Genomic DNA, 15,754 nt, shown 5'->3' on the forward strand with positions numbered 1-15,754 from the left:
AGGTGTGTAGGACTAGAACTTATCTAAAACTCACTGACTTCTGACTCTGGGTTGGTGGGAGGAGTTAATTCTCAAGTCTTTACTAGCACCTACTTTTCCCAAAGCACCTCTTCCAGGTAGCAGAATCACAAAATACACCCAGTTGGTTAAATCACAAAAAACCTCTACTTCTAGGTGCAGGGCCAGGAGTACAGAGGGAATTTCTGCCAGCCTACCCCTGAAGCCCCTGGCGAGGAACTGTTGTGCAGGACACCGCTGACACATGAGAATGCAGTAGTCCTGGCAAACTTCACCTTCCCGGGCTTTCTCCCCAATCCTGTTAGGGCGGACGCCAGAGTTCCTGGACACGAGAAGTTTCTGAGACCTGGGGCAGAGGACATCTGAGAACTGGGGGACAATTTTTAGTTGTACAGACATTTTGCTACTGTGAAGTTCATGCTTTGTATATCACCGGCAGGCTGGTGGCTCTCTGCTGTTTCCATTACACACTCAGGACATAGAAATGTCTGTGTGGAGAACCCTGCACTCTCCTCTCTGATGTACCACACAGCCACTTTCCCTCAGAGTTGGTGGCTTTACTCATGGCTCTTCTCTCCGACCTCACCTCTGTCTCTGTCTCTCACCTTCACTTGCTTTCTCTCATACTTTTTCCTCTTCTTCCTCACAAGTAGGCCAAGAGCATACCCTCGTCTAGTCTGGGGAGAAGAAAGAAGGAACTCTTCCTTAAGACTCAGGTGTTTGTGAAACCAAGTGAGACCTTCCTCTATGCTAATTTAAATTTCAGCCCCGCTACAAACTTACCCAGACACCAAGAGAGCAGGGCTAACTACCTGCTTGGATAGAAGGAAGAAAAAAAAAAAAGACTATAAGTCGGAGAAAATTATTCACCCACAGTTACTATTTTTTTAAATAGAAAAACTGCTATAAAGGTTGGAATCAGGATAAACTGAGGGTAGACTCTGCTGGATGTTTTTTAAAGATTTTATTTTGTGTATTTTTAGAGAGAAGAGAGAGAAAGAGAGAGAGAGAAACACTGATGTGAGAGAGAAACATCAATCAGTTGCCCCTCGAATGTGTCCAGACCAGGGACTGAATACACAACCCAGGCATGTGCCCTGACTGGGAATTGAACTGGCAGCCATTAGCTGCAAGATGATGCCCACCCCACTGAGCCACACTGATCAAGGCCCTGCTGGATATTTTGCATTACAGTGTGATAATGTGAGCTAGGTATCTTATAAATTGACAGAAAAGAAAAAAGGATTGGCCAAGTCAGCCTATGTTTTGAATCGATCAGGACCAATGTGCTAAAGGATAAGAACTAAGTTGTTACATTTTGTTCTCTATGCATTGTTGGGAACTTCCCTGCCTGGTTTCAGAAGCTGTAACCACCCCCATGGCTAAGGCTGAGCCAGCAAACTCAGCTGGCTATAAGCCGAGTAAGGAGACTTTGGACTATAAGCCAGTAAGGAGACAAAGCTTATCTCCCCGGCTTCTGCTCCTTTTTCTTCACCCTGCCTGGCTTCAATGCATGATCAGTTAGCCAATGACGGGTAAGATTCCCCAAGGGGGTAACAACCTAAGACAGGCATGATCATGGGGAGGCTCCAGGAAAGGACTTGGAGGGCTATAGCAAAAGGGGGTGATGAACCCTCGCTCCTTGCCCCTCAGCTCTGATGTAGCCTGAGTCCTCATTCTGTCTTTGAGAAGTCTCCTAATCTCTTGGATGCCTTACTTCCCTGCCTGACTTAAGCCTGAAACAATGACAGAGAGTGGTGCAGCCTGCCCTGAAAAGGGCGGGTTCCCTGGGTGATCAGGCCTAAGAAAGAATACATAAACCCCTGTGAAACCTGCTTTGCTAAGAATGCCCTCAATTTTCTGATAAGGGTCCAAGCATGAAATGAGTTTGTTTCCCAAAGTTTTATAGCCCTTTAGCTAACTGACCCTGACTCAGAATAAGCCCTGGTATTCTTGTAAGTCATCTATTGTTTGATCCTTACTGCCTGACAATAATTAATGAACTTTACCTGTATTCCTGTGCAAATTGAAAACCAATAAAAACCTGTCAAGGCAACGGGCGGAGCACTCTCCCCTTGAGAGAGGAGCTGTGCCATCCTTTTTCCTCCACAGGACTCGGTAGTCCTTGTGAATTTGTCTCGTATCTCATCCATAATGCCAAGTACCCTGCGGGCTGGTGTCTACATCAATGCATGTCTTGGGAGTAAGTGAATCAAACACTTCCTATGATCACTGACAGACCTTCTGGGGAAGACCAAAGCTAGCCAGCTGGTTGGGATGTGTATACCTTGCTACCTCACTGAGCTTTTCCCACATGGTGAGCATACTGAAAAGCAAGGCATTCTCAAAAGGGCCCCTTGGATGTGTTATTTTTCTTACGGAAAGTAACACATGCTTTTCAGTTACATAGGTAGGCCTCAAAGCCAGAGAGGAAGTGGACTGCTGCTGGTGCTGGTGCTGGTGGGAGGGGCCAGAAAAGTGACATCTCCAAGGAATAAGTGCCATCTATGGGGAGACATAAAAGTTGAATAGGAATTAACTATATTAGTAGGAGAAGAGTTAAAGGGAGAGAGAGGAAATGGAAGGCAGAGCATGTAAGAGGCCCATGGATTGTTGAAGGAATGGAAAGTAGTTTGCTCTTGCTGGATTAGAAAGTGTCAGGGCAGGGTAAGGCAGGGTGATGGAGGCTGGAGGGGATTAGAGAATTGAGAGGAGTTAGCAGAGGTGTACTGGTGTACATAACAGAAAAACCAAGTACGGTGGCTTTAACAAAATAAGCATTAATTTTTCTCATGTAACAAGTAAGAGATGGGTAGATATTTCCTGATGTTGGTTAGTTGGCTCAAAATCATCAAGTCAATCTCTTGGTCCTTTTTAAATGTCTCCAATCAGCACTTCTACTGCTCAGAAATTAACGAAAAAGCAAAAAAGGCAAAAACGATTCGTGCTTATTGAGTCTGATCTTTAAAGGAGTTTGTCCTGGAAGCCCCACTCCGGAATTTCTACTTATCTCTCATTGTTCAGAACCGTATCACAACGGAGGTCTATTTGTCTTCCAGACATCACAGAAAAGTGTTGGGATTTACTTTGAATGTATCTATTTGATACACGTTTTCACTCTCTTAAACTGATGCACTGATTGGCCCAATCCAGGCCCTCGTTCTGTTATCCCTGAACAACAGCAGGAATTTTTTATGTAACTTCATCCTGCTGGGCCCCTGTGCAAGAGACTTTAAAGACTTTCCATAACCCGTAGGCCAGCATTCAAGAGTCTGCTTCAATGTGCTGTTAATTAAATTCAACAAAAACATATTAGGCACTTAGCACATGCATGCAGGCAGGCTGTACTCGTCCATGCTGCCTTACAGGCATGGTCATTTCCATGTCTGTCCCTTCTCCTTATTCATGCTATGCATGTAACATACTGGATTCCAATGTAGTCTTCGGAGCCCTGTTCAAGTCCTAGCCTGCCCTGGATGTGACCCTGTGCATTAACTTCTGCAGATGTCTGCCCCCTTTCATTCCTAGTGGTGTTGACGTTCACTATCCAACACCACTGACTAGCGTTTAGAGATGGACCGCCCCGTTGCTACGTGGTTTCTATCATGCTGTCAAGCTTTTGTTCTGACTGTCCACACAAGCATGTACTATTTCATCTTTACATCTTCCACATAAAATTTTCAGATACGTTTATTGTTGAAGGAAAACACCAGTGGATGAAGGAAAGATTACAACTGTTCCAAAAACACTCAATTACAGTTTTAAGATCATTATGAAACTCTCTGGGATCGAATTGTCAATTGTCCTCAAAGCTATGTGGTCAGATTGCCACTGAGATGTGAATCCAAATAGATATTCTCCTATTTCTCATGCCACTTTGCTCTTAGAAAAGACCTACATTAGTAGGTTATTTTTTTTCAAAAAAAATCTGAGGAGGTTTTTTGCTTTTACGAAAAAAGGCAAAAAGCGAAAATAGCTCATCCCAAGCAGGGAGAGTGCTCCACAAAGCCCCTTTCCCAGAAACAACCCCCAACATCTCAGCCTCGGGCTGCCATAGCTTTGAACTACGTCTGCAAGCATCTGTGCTTTTTCTCGACTCATTTTATGCATCTGTGAGCAAGATGTGTCTCAAGATATCAGCAAAGCCTGAGAGAGCTCATAAGGGTGTTAGGCTTAGCGTCCAACAAAACTGGACCTAATTAAATTAAGCATTTTGAAAATGGTGAACAAAAGGAAGACATTGTGCATGTGTTAAGTTTCGGGTCTGAGAAAGCTGGAACATTTTTTCATAGTAATTATAGTAACTACTTCTTTGCTCTACACTATTTTGGCTTATGAGACTTCTTAGGAATGCTCTGCTTTTGGATAGGTGGGGAAACCTACCTATCCAAACCACATTAGGGGGACTTAGTTATACCTCCACATTTGTTTACGTAGTTATTATAGTCATTTTCTTCTGTAAATGAAGACACTGATTTCACTGAGCCTTAAACAAATATTAGCCAGGACACTAATATCTGGAGAAGCATTAATAATACAGAAGGGTAGCCAGATTAGTGTCTGTCCAAGCAAATGGAACGTATGTGACTGCTAAGTTGTTTGTTGAAATAAAAAAATTTTAGTTATTATTCAATTCTGATGCACAGCAAATGGATGTCTTCAAAAAAGTAGCAGTTGACTGCTAAGCATAATTATACTAAAGCAGCAGTCAAATTGTCTAAGAACACTTTGTAAAACTCTGGAGAGTCAATCTTGAATATAGCAAAAAATTCAAGTTATGCTTATATGGTATCAGTAATGAATCCATAATTTTCAGTGTAAAAAGAGCCTTTGACTTTTCAGTAAAAGGGAAGAGGAGGTTGAAGCCTGTGACTGTATTTGATTTGTCTGTGGAGACAATGAGTAAGTACACGGTGGGGGTGTGAGGTTTGCTTTTTTTGATATGTCACTTGAAGAGGAATTAACATTTTTATAGGCCTTCTGGCATTGAGTATATAGGAACTTGTCTTTAAGTACAGAAAAATCTCAGCATGAATAATGCCTAAAATAATTTTTTCAAAATAGAGAATATTTGGCTTTCCTACTTCAAATAATTTTGTCCAACAAGACTAGCCCACACACTGAAAATTAATGCAAAAATGTTCACAGTGTGAGTTAATCTCAGCATCTCTAGCTCTTTCTCAAACTGGGTCAAGATTCACCTTGTGGCTTTTTTATATCCTCCTGGCTGTGGATAGCAAGTTGAAGCCCAGGGTTTCCAGGCTCCATCCGCAGCATAAAATGGAGCAGGCAGCAGAGAGCCTCTGCCCTAGGCTCAGCACTCACCTCCACTCCTGCTGGTTGCTTGCCTGACTGTGAATCCTGACTCCGACTGATCTGCCTGTTTTGTCTCCTCCCATTCCACCCACCGTGCCCGGAACCACTTATCTTCTTGCTGTAAGATAAATTCCTGCAACCACTTTTCTTTTCCATTTAGATCTCTACAGGGGCATCAAGGAATGTCCTCCCAACACCAGTTTAAGCTGGACTCCTGATCAGACCTAGGCCAAAGCCCCTCCTCCTCGGTCAATGCCTGCCCTTGCACCTGCTTATGTAGTAGGGCCCTCTACTGCCTATATTTTGCCTCCTAGTGACTTTGGAGCATGTACCTGTTAAAAGCTACTATGCAATTATTCTTATCCTATGGGAGCAAGAGTTGGTAGGAAAATTAAGAAGTTGATTGAAGTAAAAAAAGTCATAAAATTACATGTGTATATCTTAAACATTCTATCTTAACCTAAAACATTTTAATGTATATTTATTCACCAATTTTTTAAAAAGATTTTATTTATTTATTTTTAGAGGGGAAGGAGAGAAGAAGAGAAATAACAATGTATGGTTGCCTATCATGTGTCCCCTGTTGGGAACTGGCCCGAAACCCAGGTATGTGCCCCAACTGGGAATCAAACTGCAATCGTCTGGTTCGCAGGCCCATGCTCAATCCACTGAGCTACACCAGCCAGGGCCTATTTGCCAATTTTTGATGAAAGGCCAAGTGATCTCAGATTAGAATTCTGAGTTGTGTTTCTCGCATAAACCACACCAGGGTGCATTAGCTATCATTTCTAGTTTTGGTTTCTCCACAGTGGTGGGAGAACTTAAAGATGCTTTTAAATCTAAACTTTTATGATTCTTTCAATCTTTTAAAGTTTTTTTGCCCACACTTAAATGGATATCAACTATATTCTGTGTAGTGTTTTGCTTCTATGAAGTCTTTCCAAAGGATTTTGCTTTTTTGTAAGCACAGTTCTTTTACACACTCGTATATCATTGATGTACTCAGTATCCATTATGTTCTAGAATTATAGTAATGATCAGGTGTCATAAGTAGGTTTGGGAACAAATGCAATCAATTTTTGGTTAAGTATATAACTCAACTGGTGGGGGGATTAGAAAACAAGAGAGTACCCTAGAAACAGTGAGTATTCAAAGTGCTGTGGACATCACTCAGTATGTTCTAGAGAAGGGATGGAAGCATTAGTGGGAGACACATGAGAAATCAGTTGAAAGAGTCTAGTGCACAATAATATAGAGCAGCTCCCGTCTTAGGCAACCCAGGACAGACAAAGTTCCTCTGTCTCTCTCAACTCTATCTAGGGACACAGGGAAGGATTCTGATTGAGTCACGTGTCTACCATGGGACTGACTACTGTTACCAGGGACACAGGGTGTGATGAGAGCTCAACCTGGGGCACAATGAATATGAATGACACCCCCAGAGCTACATGCATACTCGGCCCAGCAGCCCTCAAGTAAGTGTTTTAGTTAAAACCGGGCCTTGTAGTAGGAAATGATAATGGAGAATTCTTGTAAGGAGGCTACATTAGTTCAATTTTAAGCCCCTTCCCCCTTTTTAAGATTGCTTAAATTTTCTTAAGAGTAAAGAGTATGAAATAATAATGATAACAACAAAATAAATGGCTACCAAGAATTGCAATATAATGATGTGCTAGGCAATTACAAGCATTTTATATGATTATTACTCCATTTGTCCTTTCATGAACTCTGACCTCCACTGGGCCACTTATTGCTGCCTGGCCGCCTTGCTACATACCCTGAGTTTGTTCCCACCTCTTAGAAAACTGTTGTCCTTGGTTCGCAGCTGTCCTTAGTTCACCGCCCCAACACCATCTTTACTCAGTTCATGAGCTTGCTTCTCATTTCACTGGGGGGAAAGAAGCTATGAGGAGAGCGCCAACCATCTCACATGCACACCTGTTCCTGCACCCACGTCCTCTGCCTACCCTCTCGTCACCAGGGTTCGCACCCCATCTGCAGCAGAGCCCTGGAACCCATCCATCTCCTCTCACATATTGAAGGACTTCCCTCCATCAATTGCCATAGTTTGGGGACCATAAGACACACCTAGGTTTTAGAGGAGGAAAATAGGGGAAAATTTTTAAAGCAAAAAATGTGGTAAAATATTTAATAACATAAATAACATAATATTTCACCAATGTGAACATAAACAGAACTCAACAGCAGCGTTAACAACCATTATTCCTCCCAAATTTGGGGAGGGAGGAAGGTGTGTCTTATAGTCCGAAAAATATGGTATTTTCTCTCCTTATGGTATCATGAATTTTCCCCTTAGCCCTTATTATTTCCATTAGTATACAAGTCTGGTGTAATTTTCTTATCTTTGAAAAAAATCTCCAAAAACCTCTTTGACCTCATATCCCATACCAGTTATTGCCTCAATTCTCTGCTCTTCTTAATGGAGCAAAACTCTTGACGGAGGCTTCTGTACTTGTCTCCAATTCCTCTCCTTTCATTCTCCCTTGAACCCCCGATCAGGCTTCTGCACAGACCACTCTGACGATCATAAACTGCCAGTCCTCAACTTGTTTAATTTACCAGCAAAACTGAACAAAGCTGATTATTTCTTTCTGCTGAAAACACATTCTCCCCTTTGTTTCTAGAACAATCTTCAGTTTTATTTCTACATCACAAACTGCTCTTTATTTGGCTCCTTCATTAATTGCTCCTCACTTAACCCCTAAATGGTGGGGTACCTCATTCTGAGTCTTTTTCTGTAGATACTCAATCCCTGGATGGCCTCATGGATTTAAATATTAAATATATGTATAAACGGATTGCTCTTTAATTTATATATTCAACTTTTATATTTTCCTTAAACACTAGGTAAATGTCTATTCAAGATCTCTGCTTGAATGAGAATAAGTATCTCAATAGAGTCAGTTCTGCCCTAACATTCATTTTGAAATTGTGAATTTGTTCCAACAGGATTGATACTTCAGGGGATAACTTGAGCATGACACAAATTCTATCCTTGCTTATGCCCAGTGCTGAAAACTGCACCTGAATCTCATTAGAACACACAAAGTCCAAACAAGCACACAGCACCTACCAGCACTTCACAGCGTATTATCCTGCAAGGCTGCATTTGGCTATTCTTTCCCTTTGTGAACTTTTCCACAGTAGACAACACTCATTCAATGTTCCAACATATCCAAGTGTCCTCACTGAAAAACACCAACCAATACATACAAAAGGAGAGGTATTTGAATATTGAGAAGAAGCTCGAAATAATTTCTTAAGTGAAAGAATACAGTCAGTCTTTGCTTCGCACACCATGGAGTTAACCAAAATGTATGCACGTAGGAAGGAACCACGTGCTTCTTTTGAGTGGTTCTGTGATAACACATATCTCAGCAAGGACACAGTCCTGATGCGCATGAGTTTTATGCACTTAACGCAGTGTCATGCAAAGCAAGGATGGTCTTTATGTGATGTCTCGAGCAAGGAATCCTCAGTGCAGACCATGACAGACAATGCAACAAAAATAAAGTTTTAAAAAGTCCCTTGTTGGAGCAACTTTGAGTAGTGTGGAGTCAACAAGAACAAGGCCTAAACACATAGAGGAAGTGGAAAGGTAGACATATGGATTAAAGACCAAAGAGTGAAAATATCAATCAAGAACACCATTTCTCCTAATCGAAGAGACAGCACAATATATCTATACAACAAACACCTCAATAGAAAATCTCCAATCACCATGTCCTAGAGAAGTGACTCTTTTCATACTATTAATGCTGAGTGTAGTGACTTCAAACATCTCTCCAGTTTTCAAATCCTTCAGCTGTTGGGTATATGAAAAAGGTGCAGAAAAATTTCCAGCAAGCAGAATTTAATGAAAATGGTTATACATTGGATCAAATGTGCAATTTTGATGAATGCGTACCATTATAAATGCATACCTTGAAAGACATATCTCAAAGGAGGGAAAGCTTGCCCCAGGATTCAAGGCTGAGAAAAAATTCACTTAACTGTGATGTTCAGTGCCAATGTGAATGGGGGACTGTGAAGCCACACCCATCCACATCTGATGGTATAACTTTCTGTCCTATTTCAGATAGGTCTGCTGTATTAGGTTTTGTAGAAACAGAATAGATGAAGATGATAGAGGATAGATAGATAGATTAGACAGATAGGTAAAATAGATAGATAGATAGATAGATAGACAGACAGACAGAAAGACTTAGAAAAGCCCCACAGTCTGCTGTTTGCTAGCTGGAGAACCAGGAAAGTTGGTTCAAGGCCAAAGGTCTGAGAACCAGGGGAGCTGATGGTGTAACTCCCAGCGGGCTTATGGTTTAAGAGAGGCTGTGAGGACTGCAGCGCAAGTCCCGCAGTGCAAAGGTACGAGAAACAGGAGCTTCAATGGGTAGAATGTGGAGGTCCGAATTCAAGAGGAGAAAGCAAGAATTTGCTCGCAAAGCTCACTGAAAGCATAAAAATGGGATCCTCAGTGTGTGGACTTTAAAACACTACAAATGATAACATGGTCCTTTCAATAAAAGACTCACAGGTGCAAATCTTCCATACAATTCCAGATGTGCCCTGTCAGTTACTCTCCGGCCACGAACTACACTGATTTTAAGTACAGGATTGAATCTGAAATTTCAAATCAGGCCGTCTTGCTTTTTGTATAGATTTGTAGAAGTTGATCTGAATCATATTGTTCAAGACAGTTTTGTGAGTTCTGAAGGAAAGGGCCCCTGGATGCAGCAGCAGCAGGTGGAAAACAGTAAGAACCAGGAGGCCACACTTTTCAATGGTCCTGATTGTCTTTTTCATCCCAAACTGCGCCCAACCTCCTAAAGTCAATCCCACTGAACACTGAGCCTTCCCCTCCCCCTGAGCAGATGGAGGGGTGTGAAGAGGTGGAGCCAAGGGAGACAAAGGACTCTAATGATTGTATTTTCCAGCAATTTTTTCTTTTAATTCTGTGCCTTTCAGAAACTGCAGGAGTTACTGCATGTAAATAGACCTGTCTGGTGGATGTCTGATTACCACTGGCTTTTTTCAGGTTTAATCCATTAAGTGTCTTCCATAGACAAAGGACACAATGCCCCACAATACAGAGGGTCAATCATAAAAAAATAGAACACAACCTGAATGGGGCAGAGCAAGAGGAGAAATCTAAATAGCCTCTGATGGTAAAGGGTTCTTTCTTGTTATTATTTTTTTTTTCAGAGAGGAAACTAAATGAGGAGGTTGATAGCTTGTGCTAATCTTTGTTCTTTCCTTTTTTTTCTCCTCCCTCAGGAAGGAAGCCATTCAGGCGACAAGCAGGCTCTTGTGCTTGGCTTATCACTAACCAGAGGAGCCTGCGCTGGAAATGAGATTCAAAGCCTGCACCAGGAAGGGCTGTTTCCTTAATTGAGCGCCTCCCTTTTGAAGCGCTGTCTCCCTGGCGGAGCCTGGAGCTGGCTGGGTCCCCCGGCCAAGATCACTCCTGTGTAATCTCCTGCATGCCAGAAGCAGATGCTCCGCGGCATGGAGCTTTTCTGACAGGCCTTTGATAAGATTTCTCAGTCCTCCATGTGCCAGGCAGGTGGAGGGAGGAACAGTTTTCAGAAAAGTCACTGATCAAAGGATTCAAGAGCTTAGGTGTTCCAGGCTTTCCTGCCACATACGCCTCAGTCAAGAATCTGCAGTCCTGGGGGATTCTCAGTGCCTTGATGGTGCTCCCATCTTGTCCCTTCTCGTGCTGTCCCCATGGGGTTAAGGACCAATTCTCTTCTGCTTTCCTTAATTAATGGAAATGAAATTTGTGTTCTTTGAGACTACTTGAACTGGTCTGGGTTGTTTGGAGATACACACAGCTGTCAGGAACTCTGGCACAGTGTTCAGTGGATGAAGTAAATACCTTATTTTGAGTTGATTTGGGGAAAGGGGCTATTTTAAGGAATCATCTAAGCTCACGTGATGTTGGAGTTAATTTAACTCTGAGTGCAAATGTCCTCTGGAAATGAGGGTAATGCCAGATGTAAGGACAAGATTGTCATGGAAATTAGATGATGTAAAATATGAGAAGCCCCTAGCAAAAATATTCTGAAGAGCTCAGAAATATTTATTATTAGATTATTATTTTATTATTTCCCTGGTGGGGAGGAGAACCCTTAGCTGAGTGTTGGACTATCTAAGCCTCACGCAGTGACAAAGCTAAAGCCCAGAAGAGTCAAGGCTTTGTCAGCTGTTGCAAAACCATTACGCCTGGGCAGAGAAGCTACTACACCTGGCTTTTCAATCATATGAGTGCTCCCCCTGCTTTTCTGCCACCTCTCTTTTCCCACTTCCTACTCCATGTTCTCCATGTCCATCACTCCTTCCCTACCTTCATTCTTTTTCCCTTTTGACATTCTGTTTCCCACACTCAGCAAAATCCACAAATCAGATCGACGAAGTCGTGTGGAGTCTTTCTCTTCTGCCATGGCTGTTGAGTTTTATAGAGAATTTCCTTTGCTCAGACTGACGTCACCACCTCCTCCTGCATTCCTGCCTCTACATGACCCCAATTCACACTTGCTCCTCCAGTCCTATCTCACTTCCTCCCACCTTCTCAGCAGATGACCTGGTCTGTCTAGTTACTGGGAAAATGGAGGCTGCCAGGCAGAGATCCCTCAGCCTGCTTGCTGCGCTCGTCTGCACACATTCTCCCCAATCACCGTATCCTCACCCATGGCTGTAGCCACCACGTCAGTCCACCCTAGGTCACCCTCCAAAGCTCTAAATCCATTCACCCGGCCTCTGGACATGTCTGCTTAGATGTCCCACAGGCACCTCAAAAATTATGATCTTGTTAACAGGTTCTCCAATCCTCTTATCTCCCATATCGCATAGGTCATCAGAGACAGTTGTTTCTACCTCCTAACTCTCTCTGAGACCCTTCTTCAGCTCTCCAGTCCATAGCCACCGCTCAGTCCGGGAGCCTGTCTCTGCTTCCCTAGGTCACTACAACGGCCCCCAGCCCATCTTTCCATCTCTGGTCCTGCTGCACTCCCATCCCTCCTTCCATCCGTCCACGCTGCCTTCGGGGAGAACCTTCCCAACTCAGGCTGAGTAGACTTCCCTGGGGTCCTTGATGACCTCCCCAAAAACCCACAGGGGGTCCCTGCAATTCTTATAGGCCCCTAACCATCCCCATTACAGGTGATTGGCTCAAAGGACACCCGGGATCCCGTTTCCCTAAGAATCTACATTAAAGACCCAGAAGATTCTAAACAGTCATGTTGGGACTTAAACCACATGAGTATTTTCTACATGATTTTAATTTTCTTCTTTTCCTTCTCTGTGGTTTCAAAACTAAAGAAAAGCAATATTTTTGTAAGAAAAACACTTAAAGAACTCTGGGCTGGTTTTAAAATAAAAACTCTCGAATTTGGTCTTTATACTCTCAAATCAGTTCTCATTTGATTACTTATTTATGCTAAGGAGGAAAAACAAATAGACTATAAGCAATAATATTTATTTCTGTTGTCAAAACATTCTCAGGCCATAGGAACTGAGGAATTCTTCCTGTTAAATGTCTTTGCTGCTTCCCTGCTGCTCCTCCTCTCTTTCTGGTGGCCCTGTGTTAAACCTTTGAATTTCTAGGGATGGTAATAGTGTTTGGTTAAAAGTCTGGATTTTGGAGCCAAATTGATGTGAATTAAAATCCTAACTTCACCACTAATGGGGTGACCATGGACAAACTACTTAAATTAGTTGTGTCTGTTTCTTCCTGTGTAAAATAAGATATTAATGCCTAGATCACAAGGTCATGGTCAAGTTTAAATGGCATTGTGTATATAGAGGCCTTTGACACAGATTAAGGGCACAGTAGCTAATATTACGATAAATGTATTCTATCTTGGCTTGCTGGGGCCCTGTCATTTTTAGTGGCCATTGCTGATCTCTAACCCATGGCTCCCCCTCCTCCTGTTCCCCAGCCAACCTGGCATACGCACAACTCTAGCCGGCCTCACTGTCCATAGCAGGGGCTCTGAGGCCTGGGTATAGAAATGACCCTTCTTTCTCTGGACACAGTGGGTCTGGGTAGAGAATGAGGTAGGGCTTAAGCATCTCAGGAAATGGCTTGCACCCCTGAACTAACATCCCTCGGCGAGAAAAGGCACACCAGTACGGCCCTGCACGAGAGAGGCCTCTACCACCCGCCCTGCCCTGCCTCTCACCCTTTTCCTACTGACTTACTGCTCTTAATCACACTGTTCTATTCGCTTTGGTCCAGACCCCACCTGCCTCAAGGCTTCCCCTCTTGTTGCTTCCCCTGTGGGGAAAGTCCTTCCGTGCTCCTACCTGGCTGGCTCCCTGTCTACATTCCGTTCCCTGCTTCGATGTCAGCCAGGCCTTCCCTGGACACCACCCAAAGCAGCGCTCTTCCCCTGGCAACCCTGCTCCCCTGCGCTGCATTCATGTAGCACCCATTGCTATCTAAAGTTCTGCTCTTTATTTGCTTGCTTGTGTGGAGGCTTGTAAGGGCAGGTCTTTGCCTTGTTCACTGGTGGTGCTAAGTAGCATGCCTAAAACAAATAGGCATTCAATATAGGTATTTGTCAGATATCTAAATAAAATACTAGAAATGTTACAAAAGCCACATAAGCAATATAAGTAATCAGATAAAAATACATGGGTTTGGGAGAAATGATAGGTTTGTCCTCATAAAAACAAACAACAAACGAACAGGAGAGAAATCGAGAAGAGGAGATATCGGGGGAAGGTGCCAGCACTAAGACAAGTGCGGGCACTGGCTTAGGAGGCCGGCCTGTGTGTGTAGAGCTGCTCTTCTGAAGAAGAGAAAAGGATGCGAAGCGAGAGCAGCCGCGGCTGCGGCTGTCCTGGTGAGCTCGGGCTGCCCAGTACAGGTCGGGTGCCTCACAAAAAGTGTCACATCTCAAGTGTCATCATTCACAATGGGAAGTTTTCAACGAATGCAGAAAAAAGGCAGAGTTTCTTGGAGAGTTTTATAATGGACACAGAAGGAAAGAAAAGAACATGAATAAAATATTACCGAAGTACATATGGGTAAGCTGGAGAGTTGAGGAAGATGATAGAAATAATAATAAGAAGAATGACTAATTGTGGCTTAGATTTGTTAAGTGTTTTCTGGATTAGGACAGCAAGTGTTTAAGAATTTAATAAGTGTTAGCTCGATTGACCCTCCATGGACTGTGTAAAACATACCTTGTTGTCATCGTTTCACAGATGAGGAGCAGAAGCACAGAGACCTCCAGTTACTTGCTCAAGGTCACAGAGTGAGCAAGGTAGTGAGTCACTGAGCTGAAATTCCAATTCCAGAGCCCGAGCCCTGCTGTCCCTGAAGATACGTAGGAAGCAGCGAGGGGCCAGGAACAGTATTTCTAAATCAACTCGCCAAGTTTATGTTTCTACCAGCTGCCCACTAAGATGAGTGTAATTAACTTCTTGCTGTTTCCACATTCACCACCTCCTTTCCCACTTCTGACTGCGACACCCTCACTTTCCTCACCCCACGCAACAACAACCAACAACAATCATAATCACATGTTGAGCATCCCTTACATGCTGTCACTGTTTCATGTGCTTGACGTGTGTGTGCTCCCTCAGCCTCATGAGAGCCCCCTAACAATAACTGTTGTTCTCACCCATGAAAAGGGAAGCTTCAGGGCCCTTGCTGGGCGGCTCAGTTGGTTGGAACGTTGTCCTGTGCATCAAAAGGCCGATAGTTCAACCCCCAGCCAGGACACGTACCTAGGTTTCTGGTTTGATCTCCAGTTGGGCTGTGTACAGGAGAAAACCAATCAATGTTTCTCTCTTACATCAATATCTCTCTCACTGTCTCTACAATTAATAAAAATGTCCTCAAATGAGCATTAAAAAAAAAAAGATAAACTTCAGTGAGCTGGGGTTTCTGTCTGTTTTATTCACCAGAGTGCTCCCTAGCACATTGCCGTGCTCAGCAAAGATATGTTGAATGAATGAACTTTACATAGGAGAAAACCGAGGCACAGCTAGGCCTAACATGACGTAACTAGTACGCAGGCCAGGCTGGAGCTCCGTGGTCTGGCTTCCCGGTCTTTCCTAGTCTGTGTGGTGTTGCTCACTCACCCCAACTGCCTTCAAGACCAGCCCAGATGTTGCCTCCCCTGGGAAGCTGGAAGGGAAATTGATCTTCTGGGAAAAATTTCCCACTCCTCTCTCCTTCCCATGGGATATCTTAGAAGAAACAGTGTGTCTCAGGCTTCAAGCAAGGGCACTGATTATATGGCTTCTTGCTCCATCTTTAAATCCTGCCCTGCTCCTTCGTGCTCCTCCTCACTTCTCCCTGACCTCTGCCCTCGTTCTCTTCTGCGCTTCTGTCCTGCCAAGTACTCGTGTCGGATTCCCAGGCTCACACTCCCGCCCTCAGCCT

At 43.4% G+C, this 15,754-nt stretch overlaps 1 long non-coding RNA gene across 2 annotated transcripts; it reads left to right on the forward strand.

The window, feature by feature from the left end:
• The first annotated feature begins 1,453 nt into the window (after positions 1 to 1,453).
• On the forward strand, positions 1,454 to 13,706 carry LOC119062092 (uncharacterized). Of its 2 annotated transcripts, XR_008391575.1 has the most exons (4): positions 1,454 to 1,553; positions 5,860 to 5,940; positions 6,655 to 6,809; positions 10,630 to 13,706. It is a non-coding gene; the product is annotated as an uncharacterized LOC119062092 (long non-coding RNA). The 2 variants fall into 2 exon arrangements; XR_005084920.2 differs by lacking the exon at positions 6,655 to 6,809.
• Positions 13,707 to 15,754: the final 2,048 nt, after the last annotated feature.

Source organism: Artibeus jamaicensis, unplaced genomic scaffold (assembly GCF_021234435.1).
Source record: "Artibeus jamaicensis isolate MK-2021 breed Jamaican fruit bat unplaced genomic scaffold, CSHL_Jam_final contig_391, whole genome shotgun sequence".
Classification (NCBI taxonomy): domain Eukaryota; kingdom Metazoa; phylum Chordata; class Mammalia; order Chiroptera; family Phyllostomidae; genus Artibeus; species Artibeus jamaicensis.